At 49.5% G+C, this 11,351-nt stretch overlaps 1 protein-coding gene across 1 annotated transcript in view; it reads right to left on the reverse strand.

Annotated features, from left to right (window-relative positions):
* LOC125281940 (ral guanine nucleotide dissociation stimulator-like) overlaps positions 1-11,351 on the reverse strand; it is a 50,020-nt gene that overhangs the window by 12,095 nt on the left and 26,574 nt on the right. Inside the window, exon 15 of the mRNA XM_057312877.1 lies at positions 11,125-11,246. The gene's annotated coding sequence lies outside the window, so the exon portion shown is untranslated. The remainder of the gene's footprint in view (positions 1-11,124; positions 11,247-11,351) is intronic.

An 11,351-nucleotide genomic window follows, 5' to 3' on the forward strand; every position in this document is an offset into this window, starting at 1 on the left:
CGTCACAGGGCCTGGCACAGGGTAGGCGCTCAGTGCACATTTACTCGATGCTCCAAAGGTCTCCCTCTCCTCAGACTCTATCTTCTGGAGTGACACAGACTGTCAGATCCCCATTCGCCCCCACTCTGACCACTCTGACAGACCAGGAGCTGCTGTGGGAGCAGGCTGTCAGGAGAACCAACATTTGAATGGGGAGCAAAGCCTCTGGTTCAAGAGCAAAAAGGAAGAACTGGCAGGAAAGGCCCCTAAAACCAGAGCTAATATTTAGGCAAACCCTCTGGTAGACAGAATGCTACTGAAAGGCTGAAATACTTCCAAACTAGTAGGCAAGTAGCTGCTGCTCAGAGGTCCCCTTGTCCCCACGCCTCCTGCCAACCAGATCCCCTCCCTCCTGCCGTCTAGCAGGCTCCAGACCAGGCTCTTGTGCCTGTTCCAATTGGGCAGTGCCCCTCCCAGAGCCGCTGTCCTGCTTGGCTCTCCTTCCTGCCTCAGCCTCTCCTGAGATAGCTGGCAGGCCCACCATCTGGCGTGACCTTCCGCTCTGCAGCTGGACCCTGCTAGGAGTTCCTGACCCCACCCATGGGGCTTGCCAGTCCAAGGGGAGCTAGGAGGGGGCACATGCCACAGGATTTGGGCTCTGCAAGGTCCCCAAAGTCTACCCCTCCCCCTTTCCTCCATGTCTTCAGTTGACATCTGGAAGCCTCTGGTTTTTCTCCTGTAGAATATCTCATAGGATTGGGAAGAGGACAGTGAGTGTAAAAGTCCTTAGTTTGGAGGCTAGAATGGAGTCAGTGCTCGATAGATGTTAGCCCTGCTGCTGATCTCTTCCATTCAGACACTAAAGCCCAGAGTTTAGGTGCTCGACAGGGTACACAGACGGCATCAGTAGAGACAAGACTGCGACCCAGGTCTCCTGACTCTCAGTGCCTTGCTGCAGATTTTCCAGACAACGTGGGAAATGTAGCATCTTCTCTCCTCTACTCGTAGATTTAAAATACACTTCAGCATGTTAAAGGCTCTGAGCAATCGTGTAGCAAAGAGAGCTGTCTAATTTTGTTTAACTCGGCATTTCTCCAAAGTATTTAACCGTGAAATCCTTTCTCTGCTGAAAGTCTGTCAGTTTTGGAAATGGTATACTATTTACCTTCCCCAAGATCAAACTTTTTGCACCCTCTGTTCCCACTTCCTGCAACACCCTTCCCAATTTTATCTGCCATGGAAACTCCTTCACGTGAAACAAATTTGTTATCATCTTTTTCTAAGTACGAAGGAATGTCATGCTTGTAAGACATTCGAACATCACAGACACACAATGGACGTCAACAACCCTTTTAAGGTGTGTCTGGGGCCACCTCAGGACTGGGTGGCTAGTGCTGGCCTTCAGGTTCAGGAAATGGTGAACTCAGCACGGGATGCACTCTTCATTCCTTCTCTGAGTCTCCTTCCCGTGCTCGGTGAACACTTCCCATCTCCTGTCTGCAGGGCTCCCCGAAGGTGCCATGGTCCCATGGCATGGTGTCGGCAGCCAGTCTGCCATCAGGCTACCTGGCTGTGAACCTCAGCTCTCCTACTGGCTAGCTGTGAAACCATGTGATCCAACACTCCTGTGCTTCAGTCTCCCTATATCACCTGGGGATAATAACAGAATCTTCCTCATAGGGTTGTCAGAAGCTACTGGGCTAAAACATATTGGCTGCTTCAAAATGGTACCAGGCACACGGTAGGTATTAGGTAATTGCTGCCATTATATCATTAAAGATGAAAAGACCAAATTTCTGGGTCCTCCAGGAGCTCACAGTGACAGCCACAAAGCAAACTCCAAAAGAGTGAGGTACCTTGAGGTGCTGTGAAGCCCCGGGGCTGCGCCCCAGACTCTGGAGGAAACGCAGGCTCGCTGCATGCAGGGACTGGGCTCCCCCTCTGCTCTCGCATGACTAGCGTCCCGCTGGTTCTGCGGGGAAGGCAAGCTGGAGGGGGCAACAGCTACCCTTCCAAGCCCCAGGCCCCAGCCAGCTGCTCCCACCCATGTTCCCCAGCGCCCTAGCCGTTCCCAGCTTCCAACAGGTGGAGTTCCAGGGCTGACTGAGGTGTCACTGAGTCACTGACCAAGCCAACAAGCTGCAAATGCCTTCCCGAAAGAGTGCCACAGCATGAGGAGGCAGCAGTGGGAGGAGTGGACGGGCCTGCCATAAAATCCCCTGGTAGCGCAGGCCTCAGCAGTAGCCCCCCAACCCCAGCAAAGCACCAATGGCAGCAAAGATGGCCAGCCCAGGCCCCAAAGGGTTAAGAGATCTAACCAGTCTGCAAAGGTCCGGGACCCTTCTCTTTTCCTCCCTCTGCCTCCCTCGGAGGACATGTGCAAAATAAACAGATCAGAACTCCAGACTCAGTGGAAGTTATAAGAAGAAAAAGCAAGAACAACAAACTCAAAAAAGGCAAGGACCAGGTCTTCTAGGTGGTGGGTCCCTTTGAGCACCCAGGCCAGTGTCACTTAATGCTATAGAAATCCTGGCACGATCCTGCAGCAGCAGCCCCTACTCGCCCTCCTGACCCTGAGGCAGAGATGTCTTGTTTGACTTCAGACACCCTCAACGTTTCCTTCCCTTTCCTCTTTCTACCTGTCTTTCACTTGTTTCCAAATTTGGGCCTGGAGGATCCAAGTCCACGTGGACGCCATGTATGAGGTGTATCTATTTTTTAAAATTCTTGATATTTTGGGCCCTGTGAACCCCTGTGAGAATCTGGGAGCTCTGAGTCTTTTCCCAGAAAAATGCTCATGCACCCAAATATTTGCACACAATTTCTGGAGCTTCATGAACCCCAGAAGCCTCTCCATGAGCTAAGAACAAGAGCCCTAGTTTCAGTGCATCCAGGGTGCCTGTCTTATTGTTCACATCATCTCTTTCTCTGCCTCTCTGTCACACACACACACACACACACACACACACACACACACACACACACACACACACATGCGCGCACACACATCTTGGCAGGATAGAGGCAAAGGACACACTGTGCAGATGGTCACAGGCAGCTCAAAGCTTCATCCAATTAGGGCCCCTTCCCCGTCCCTCTTTCCTAATTAGATCAGGTGTTTCCTGTTGAAGATCTGAGAAAAGGGAGCAAAGAAAGGAAGGCTCCGTTCTCTCACCCCTCTGCCCAAAGTGTGGCCTGGAGGCCAGACAGGGCCCAGCACCGTGAAGGAGTTCTTCCTATGGCCAGATGGCGAGGCCCTGCCTGCCTGGTTCAGGGTGTGGCTCCTGCTGCTCCCACACCTGCCCTGCCAGTCCTGCCCAGATGGCCACCCTTGCCCCCTTGCCAAATGCAGCAGTGGGTCTCAGGGAGGGCCAGTAGCCAGAGCCCTGCATGGGGAGGTCCTCTCAGGGCCCTGTCTAAATCCCCATTCTTTCCTGCCCGCCACATTCACTTTCCACAGGGCTCATTTCTCCTCAATCTTCTCATCACAGAAGTATTTCCACCCATTTCATCAAACCTCACGACCCAGGCCCTCTCACAGGGTTCTGACCCACCCACCAGCTACTGGGCTCCAGAAGAAGAAGAAGGAAAGTGGGCCAGCCTAAGGCACATCCTGGTCTACAGTCCCTATCTCACCTCAGGAAGTGACCCCACAGCAAAAAGCCAAGAAGACCCGCATGGCTGAGAGGAGAGGAACAGAGAATCAGGACAAAACACTGCACAGAAGAGAAACTCCAGCTCAGTGGGCCAGCTCACCACTCAGGCACAGCAACTTGGGTTTAGGATAAGGGGCTAAGGTACCTAGCCTGGACTCTTCCTAAGGGAAGACTCTGGGATCCCCCAAACTCTGCTCCTAAACGAGAGGAGCTGCTCTCAATGGTGGGAGGCTCCAGGTCAGGGCCCGCAGAGACCATGTCCCTGCCCCTGAGCCAGTCTGATGGCGTCCTGGATGCTTCTCATCACACCCACTGAAGAAACCACAGATTGTGTAGCTCCTGGGAGATCCTGCTGGATTTCATTCCTGTCCCTGCAGCTGACAAAGGAGTCAGACACCTCTTGGCCCCTAAGGTCTGAACAGCCCACAGATCACAGAGCTGACCCAGGCTGAGGCGTGGATGCCCTCGGTGAGAAGAGGCTGTGGATCACCCACGGCCGTGTGGGTGCAGCCCCTTCCTTGGGAGTCTCTGTGGGGAAATGTACAAAAGGGAGCTGTGGTTTAAGGGAATCTCTGACCTTCGGGTCACCCTAGCAATGGACAGTCACCATTCAACGGACGTAGTTCACTCACCCCTTTCTGTGCTAAGCATGTCAGGCACTTGGGAAATACAGACATGAGGAGGACAATGGTCCTTGTCCTAGAGGAGCCCATGGCTTGGGGGGCAGCCTGTTAGGCCATTCCAAGACTGCAGAGAGGAAGGCCAGGGATAGCTCAGGCCCATGTGCCAATGGGCAGTGGTCAGGGAGAGGACACTAACTGGTCAATAGTAAGCACAAGGCCTAATAATGCTCCCTCTGCCTCACTGTCGCCACCACCATCACATCACCCAACAGTGCTGAGTGGGCGGCCGGCGCCAGAGCGCCCACGTGGCCAGTGAAGGGGGGCCCAGCCTGGATGTTATCCCGCCCCCTCCCTTGATAAAGCAACTTCGTGCAGGTCACAGTCTGACTAGTTTTACGCAGCAGCCCCACTGGGATGGTAGTAGAGACTTATAAACTGGAGACACTGGAGAGTTTATACATCTCAAGTGCTTAAGGCATCCTAGCTTTTTCCTGCTGCCCATGGGATGGGTGCCTGTCAAGTCATGCCTCTGGGGTTCCCTTGGGGTCACCCACCCCAACATCGAGGCCTCAGAAAACACATCCCCTCACTTCCCTGAGACATGAAGCACAGAAGCAGTCTTTTAGGCACTCTGTAGGGCCAAAAGTGTTTCAGAATTTAAATAGTTCAGACGTTGGAAGTGTAAAACTGTACATCTACCAAAAGTGACATATCTATCACCCCTGGCAGGGTCTGAGGCCATAGCCCCTAAGCTGACAGTTTAAAATTCCTTCACCTCCACCTTGAACACAAGTTTGCCCCAACACTACAAAAACTTTGGTTCTCAGACCATATCAGATTTCAAATTGCAGGCACAGGATTATGGAGCTCTTCGAAGTCCCACCCACCCAAATCCTATCACCTCACGGCCCACTGCCTGCCCTTCCTCTGACTTCGGAAGGACTAATGGCGCTCAGTCTATAACAGAAAGTATAGCACCTGATAATACTCTGTCTTGCGTTGTTCTCATTGTTTTTCGTGCCTTCATTTCATTTTTTTATAATAATATTTTTTATTATGTTAGTCACCATACAGTACATCCCTGGTTTTTGATGCAAAGTTCGATGATTCATTAGTTGCGCATAACACCCAGTGCACCATGCAATACGTGCCCTTCTTACTACCCATCACCAGTCTATCCCATTCCCCCACCCCCCTCCCCTCTGTAGCCCTCAGTTTGTTTCTCAGAGTCCATAGTCTCTCATGCTTCATTCCCCCTTCTGATTACCCCCCTTTCTTTATCCCTTTCTTCTCCTACCGATCTTCCTAGTTCTTATGTTCCATAGATGAGTGATACCATGTGACAATTGTCTTTCTCTGCTTGACTTATTTCACTTAGCATTATCTCCTCCAGTGCCGTCCATGTTGCAGCAAATGTTGAGAAATCGTTCTTTCTGATAGCTGAGTAATATTCCATTGTATATATGGACCACCTCTTCTTAATGCAGTCATCTGTTGAAGGACATCTCGGCTCCTTCCACGATTTAGCTATCATGGACAATGCTGCTATGAACATTGGGGTCCATATGGCCCTTCTCCTCACTACGTCTGTATCTTTGGGGTAGATAACCAGTAGTGCAATGGCTGGATCATAGGGTAGCTCAATTTTTATGCCTTCATTTCAATTGTAAATTACTGTGAAAGCAGAAATCCTGTTTTGTGCAGCATGCTGCATTTGTTAGGACTCTCTTGGTTTTAGGAAAATGGATTCATTTCAACTTTTTGAAAATGGAAGTAGAGTTGATATACACTTTATGTTAGTTTCAGGTGTATAACATAGTGATTGGACGAGTCTATACATTATGCTATGCTCACAAGTGTAGCTACCATCTGTCACCATACGATGCTATCACAATACCATTGACTATATTCCCTATGCTGTACTTTTAATCCCTGTGACTTGTTCATCCCATAACTGGAAGCCTATACTCTCCTTCACTCGTTTTGCCCATCCCCCAACCCCCTCCCCTCTGGCAGCCACTGGTTTCTATTTATGGTTCTGTTTCTGCACTTTTGCTTGTTTGTTTTACTTGTTAGATTCCACATATAGGTGAAATTGTATTTGGCTTTTAAAAACTGAAGTTTTGGTCTCATAACTGAATAAGTGTAGGAATAGCCTCTGATTCAGGTCCAGCTGGATCCAGGGGCTCTATTATTCCATCAGGATTCCATCTTACTGTCCTTTCTGTGTCTCTCGGCACTACTTCTTTGTATCATTCTTGACCAGGCTTTCTCTATGTGGTCGCCCCTAGACACTGGAGGTTTACAACACCTAGCTGAGCCATCCCCAGGGAGAGACAGCTTCTGTGTCCTGATGCTTTCACAAAAAACTCCCATTGATCACTCCCATTGGCCAGCTTGGTCCTAAAGCAATCTCCATAGCCAAGAGTGATGGTGTTCTCCTTGACCAAACATGGATCCCTGTTTCCCCATGGAACAAGGGCTTTCAGGCATTGTTGGTAGAACGCAAAGTGGTACAGTCTCCAGGAAGGGGCAATTACATATGCATTTTCCCTTTTACCCAGAAATCCCACCTCTGGGAAGCTGAACCATCGATGCAGTGGCAAACAAATGAATATGTGTGCCCAAGGCTGTTCATCGCAGAGTTACTCACAATAACAAAAGATTAAAAATAATCAACTGTCCATGAACAGAGACTGATTTAATAAACTAAGGCACATCCATAATTGGAGCTGCTGAAAGAAACGAAGAATAATATGATGGTTAATTTGATGTGTCAACCTGATTAGGTTATGGGGCGCCCTGATATTTTGGTCAAACATTGCTCTGGCTGTGTCTGTGGAGGGTGTCTCTGAATGAGATTAACATTTAAATTGGCAGACAGTGAAGCAGATTGCCCTCTCCCATGTGGGTGGGCCACATGCAATCAACTGAAGGCCAGAATAGAACAAAGAGGCCTTCCCTTTCCTGACTTAGAGAGAATCCCTCCGGCCTCATGGCCTTTAAACTGGAACATTGTTCCCCCCCCCACCTTCAAACTGGAATGTTTGACATCAAGAGAGTGTAAGTAAATATTGGGGCTTTGTGTTTGCTGAGCGCCCTAATGTTGGTCACACAGATACTTTCAACACTACTTCCTGAAACAAATGAATGTGTTAATCAATTAACCCGGGTGTGAACGTTGATACTGGTGGGGCTAATTCAGCCTGGAAAGCAAGAAGATACTCATAGTGGTATCCATCTCTACAACAGATTGAAAGCGTGGCTGGTGATAGGCAGGGGAGGGGACAAGAGCCAAAATGGTGGTCCAACACAGTCTTGTGAGAGGGTGAAAATCTGAAAGGCAGAAAAATACACAGGCCTAGAAACATTTAGTCTGAGCCTGGGAGAGAATCAGTGGATCTGAAGCAGGGACTTGTCACAACCCTTGTTCATTTTTTGAGCACAGCAAGCTCAGAAGCCACCTTGTGCAAGTTTTAACACAATATCTTCTGATAAATTAGGCCATTTTGTGCTCTTCCTACTGTTAAGCTTGCTTACATCCAACTGCTTAAATTCCTTCATAGACTTTCAAATCATGAGGCCGCAGGGATTACGTGAATGTTCTGCGGTATTCCATCATCCCGTGTAACAAAACGTTTCCTGATAAATCACTAAAAATATCTGCTGCTTCATTAAAAGCAGATTTCTATTTGGTGATGCATGCACGAGAGGATGGAGTGCTGGCTTCTGATGGGCATTCCATCCTGCTGCCCACGGGAAAGCGCTAACAGGTGCAGCCAATGCACTACTGGCACACCAGCAGCCTTAAATCCAGAAATCCAGCCCCCTTGGTCCCTGAAGGGGGTGGGAGGGGCTTTAGCTGATTATGCCACGAAGGAAAACAGGTCAGACTTCCTTCTGGTATCCTTTGAGTCCATTTGCATTTTGTGATTACCCACCAGGTAAATATCACCTACTTATAGTGGACTTAAAATAGTTAAATGGGAACCTAGCTGACAAGACTAGACCCAGCCTCCACGGCCAGCAACTCCTTTGCAGTAAAGCCTTGAGGGAGAAGCCTCAGAGTCAAAACCCTGATTAAGGAGGAAAGAGGCTCACGTTAACTCTCACCAGATGATTCTCAACCTCAACAAAGGTTCCATTCTTTGTCCCTTAGATGGGACAATCTGGAAGCACATCCCCAGTGGGACTGTGCCCCAGTTTCTCAGTGGTAGCCTCTTCATTAACACAGACACTGTATTGGCTGCCCCTCTACCTTCCTTTCCTTCTCCACTTCTCAACTTCCTGAAATGAGCTACTTATACTTAAGTGTTTTTCTCAGGGTCTGCTTCTCAGAGAACCAAATCAAAACAATCCTAGAGGTCTACAAGCCGTCTCTGGGCCCAGCAGCACATGAGAGGGATTCCAGAGGCTGCTGGAAGCCGTGTTAGTACAGCAATGCGGTTAGATGAACTGGAACCACAGAGACAGAAACAGCAGGCTAATGGTAATATGGGGGCTGGATTCTGTTGAACCACTTACAGAGAGACTGAGATTCCATATGACTGCAGGTGTGCAAGCGAGCCCGCCTGAGATCAGCTGAGCTTGCCTTCTATCAGCAGAACTGTAGACTTCCGAGCAATAACAAAGGGTGGTTATTTGGACGATAAGATTTGGGGTCATTTGTTATGCAGCAATAGTAACGCTACATGATGCTCGATTTTTTAAATTGAGCTATAACTGACAAAAGTGCATGTTTTTAAGGCATATAATGTGATAATCTGATATACAAGGAAAAAATTGCTCCTATGTGTTACCAAACAAGGAAGAAAAGTATGGAGGTGAGCACCATCGCTTCCAGTGAGGTGGAGGGTGGGCAGTGGAGGCCAGAGCTGACCTGCAGTTTTTAGGTGGAGGTGACATGATGTTTCCATGTCACTGTGGTGAGAGAGAATTGGAGGAAGGTCTGGCAGCAGAAGCAGCTACGAAAGTATCAGAGACTCTAGAATGAAACACACCAGCCTGGGAGTACTATCTACCCCCCAGGCCGTAACTTCTTGATTCTCAAAAATCCTCCATGATGCATAAAATGGGAGAAGATATTTGCAAAACATATATCTGAAGAAGACTTGCATCTAGAATATATAAACAATTCTTCTAACTCAATATTAAGAAAACCCAAGTTGGTTTTTTTTTAAGGGCAAAAGACCTGAACAGCCACTTTCCCAAAAAAGGTTTTAAAATGGCAACTATATGCATGAAAAGATGTGTAACATCATTAGTCATTAAGAAAATGAAAATGAGGGGCGCCTGGGTGGCTCAGTCATTAAGCATCTGCCTTCAGCTCAGGGTGTGGTCCCGGAGTCCTGGGATCGAGTCCCACATCAGGCTCCTCCGCTGCAGGCCTGCTTCTCCCTCTCACACTCCCCTTGCTTGTGTTCAATCTCTTACTATTGCTCTTTGTCAAATAAATTAAAAAAAACTTCAAAAAAAAAGGATATGACCCATTATCCTGGCAAGAGAGAACCCATCCCTGATCCACCAGATGCCAGCCAGGGAACAGTGGCTACCATGGATCGGACGCAGAGCCTGGGGCCTGGAGGGAACTGCTGCTTCAGAAGAACCGCATAAGGAGATGCACGAAGGCTGGAAATCCTGGCTCCTAGGTCAGCATAGATACTCATGGAACCAGGCTCAGGTGTGTCCTTTAAGGTACCCCTCCCATCTTTTCCCATCACACATAGCAAGCAGGAAAGGGAATCCAGAGATCATTGACAAGAATCCCAGAAAGATTCCAAACTTGGTAAACGGCCAACGGGGAGACTGAGGCTGGAAAGTCCTGAATGCCCTGAGTCCACCTGCAAATTATCTTCCTCTGGCTTTGTCCCCTTCACACGCAGGATTTGATCTCCTTCCGTGTTTTTCCCCACTAGGTGCTGATGCAGTTCCAGAGATTGAACTACAATATGACAAGTTCCAAATACGGGGGCAATACAAAACCAAACACAAAACCAAAAAAGCATCTCAACGGAAGGAGCAGGACACAGTCTTCCTGGCCTTAGAGCGGAGAAAGGCAACCCCAGTCCTGGGGCAGGAAGGCGCTCTGGGGCGTACAAGTCTTAAAGACCCCCACTTTCAGTGGTTGTTGCTATTCCTGGGAAAGTCCCTGCAACCTCTAAATCTCAGGAGTTCTGAGGGGCTGTCTCTGCTGTTTGCCCAAATTCACTGACTGAAATGGACGCGTGCTCTGAGTAAGGGGGATTTGGGGGTGCCCTCCAGTGGCTAGGGAGAAGGGCTGGCACTTCTCCTTCCTCCCACGTACAGTAGCTGATGACTCTGGAAGGTTTCCTAGGTCAGGAACGAATATGAGAGTCTGTGCAAGTTTTCCATTACTGTAGGAAGTAAAAGACCCAAACCACACACCGGGCTCTAAAACAAAACAAGGGCTTTAATCTCCTAACATGCAAATCTATCACGGTACTATTTAAAACAACTAAATGGTGCCCCCTACATAAGGAAATAGATGGGGGGAAGGGGTGTGGAGTAAATGGGCGCAAGGATGCAGCTGCTGAGGAATCCCTGCAGGGCCACTGGACACTTGCTCAGCCCTGAGGTTGACTGCGGCCAGTTCTTCTTCTTGAGTGCTGCTGACCAGCTAGGACCGGGGCTCCAGCTGGCAGGACAGGGTGTAGCTAAGGACAGAGGGACACCTGTGAGTTGCCCAGGAGCTTCCATTCAAGAGTCCCTGCCAGTGTTTGCCCACAGCTGGAGTCTGGCGCCCCGGCAACAAGGCCTGAGGCTGCCCAGGGAAGGAGGATCCCAGGAGTGGCCAGCAGAAAGAGTCCACCCCGAACCTCACCGACCCAGCTCCTGATGGGCCTCACCTCTCAGCCTCGCTGAGCGGCTCCATAGCCTGGAACCAGGCCCAAAAAGGATCCTCGGGCTCTAGGGTGTAATTCTCGGCAGCCACCTGGAGCAGCATGATGTCCGTCATGACTTGATATTCCTGAGCAGAGAGAGAAGCGCAGGATGTATAGGGAGCCTGGGAGGGGGGGCGGGGAGCTGCAGGGTCTGGTGAGGGTAGAGCATCGGGACCGGGCACCCATCCCAG

The sequence above is a fragment of the Ursus arctos genome, unplaced genomic scaffold (assembly GCF_023065955.2).
Source record: "Ursus arctos isolate Adak ecotype North America unplaced genomic scaffold, UrsArc2.0 scaffold_16, whole genome shotgun sequence".
In the NCBI taxonomy this organism is placed as follows: Eukaryota; Metazoa; Chordata; class Mammalia; order Carnivora; family Ursidae; genus Ursus; species Ursus arctos.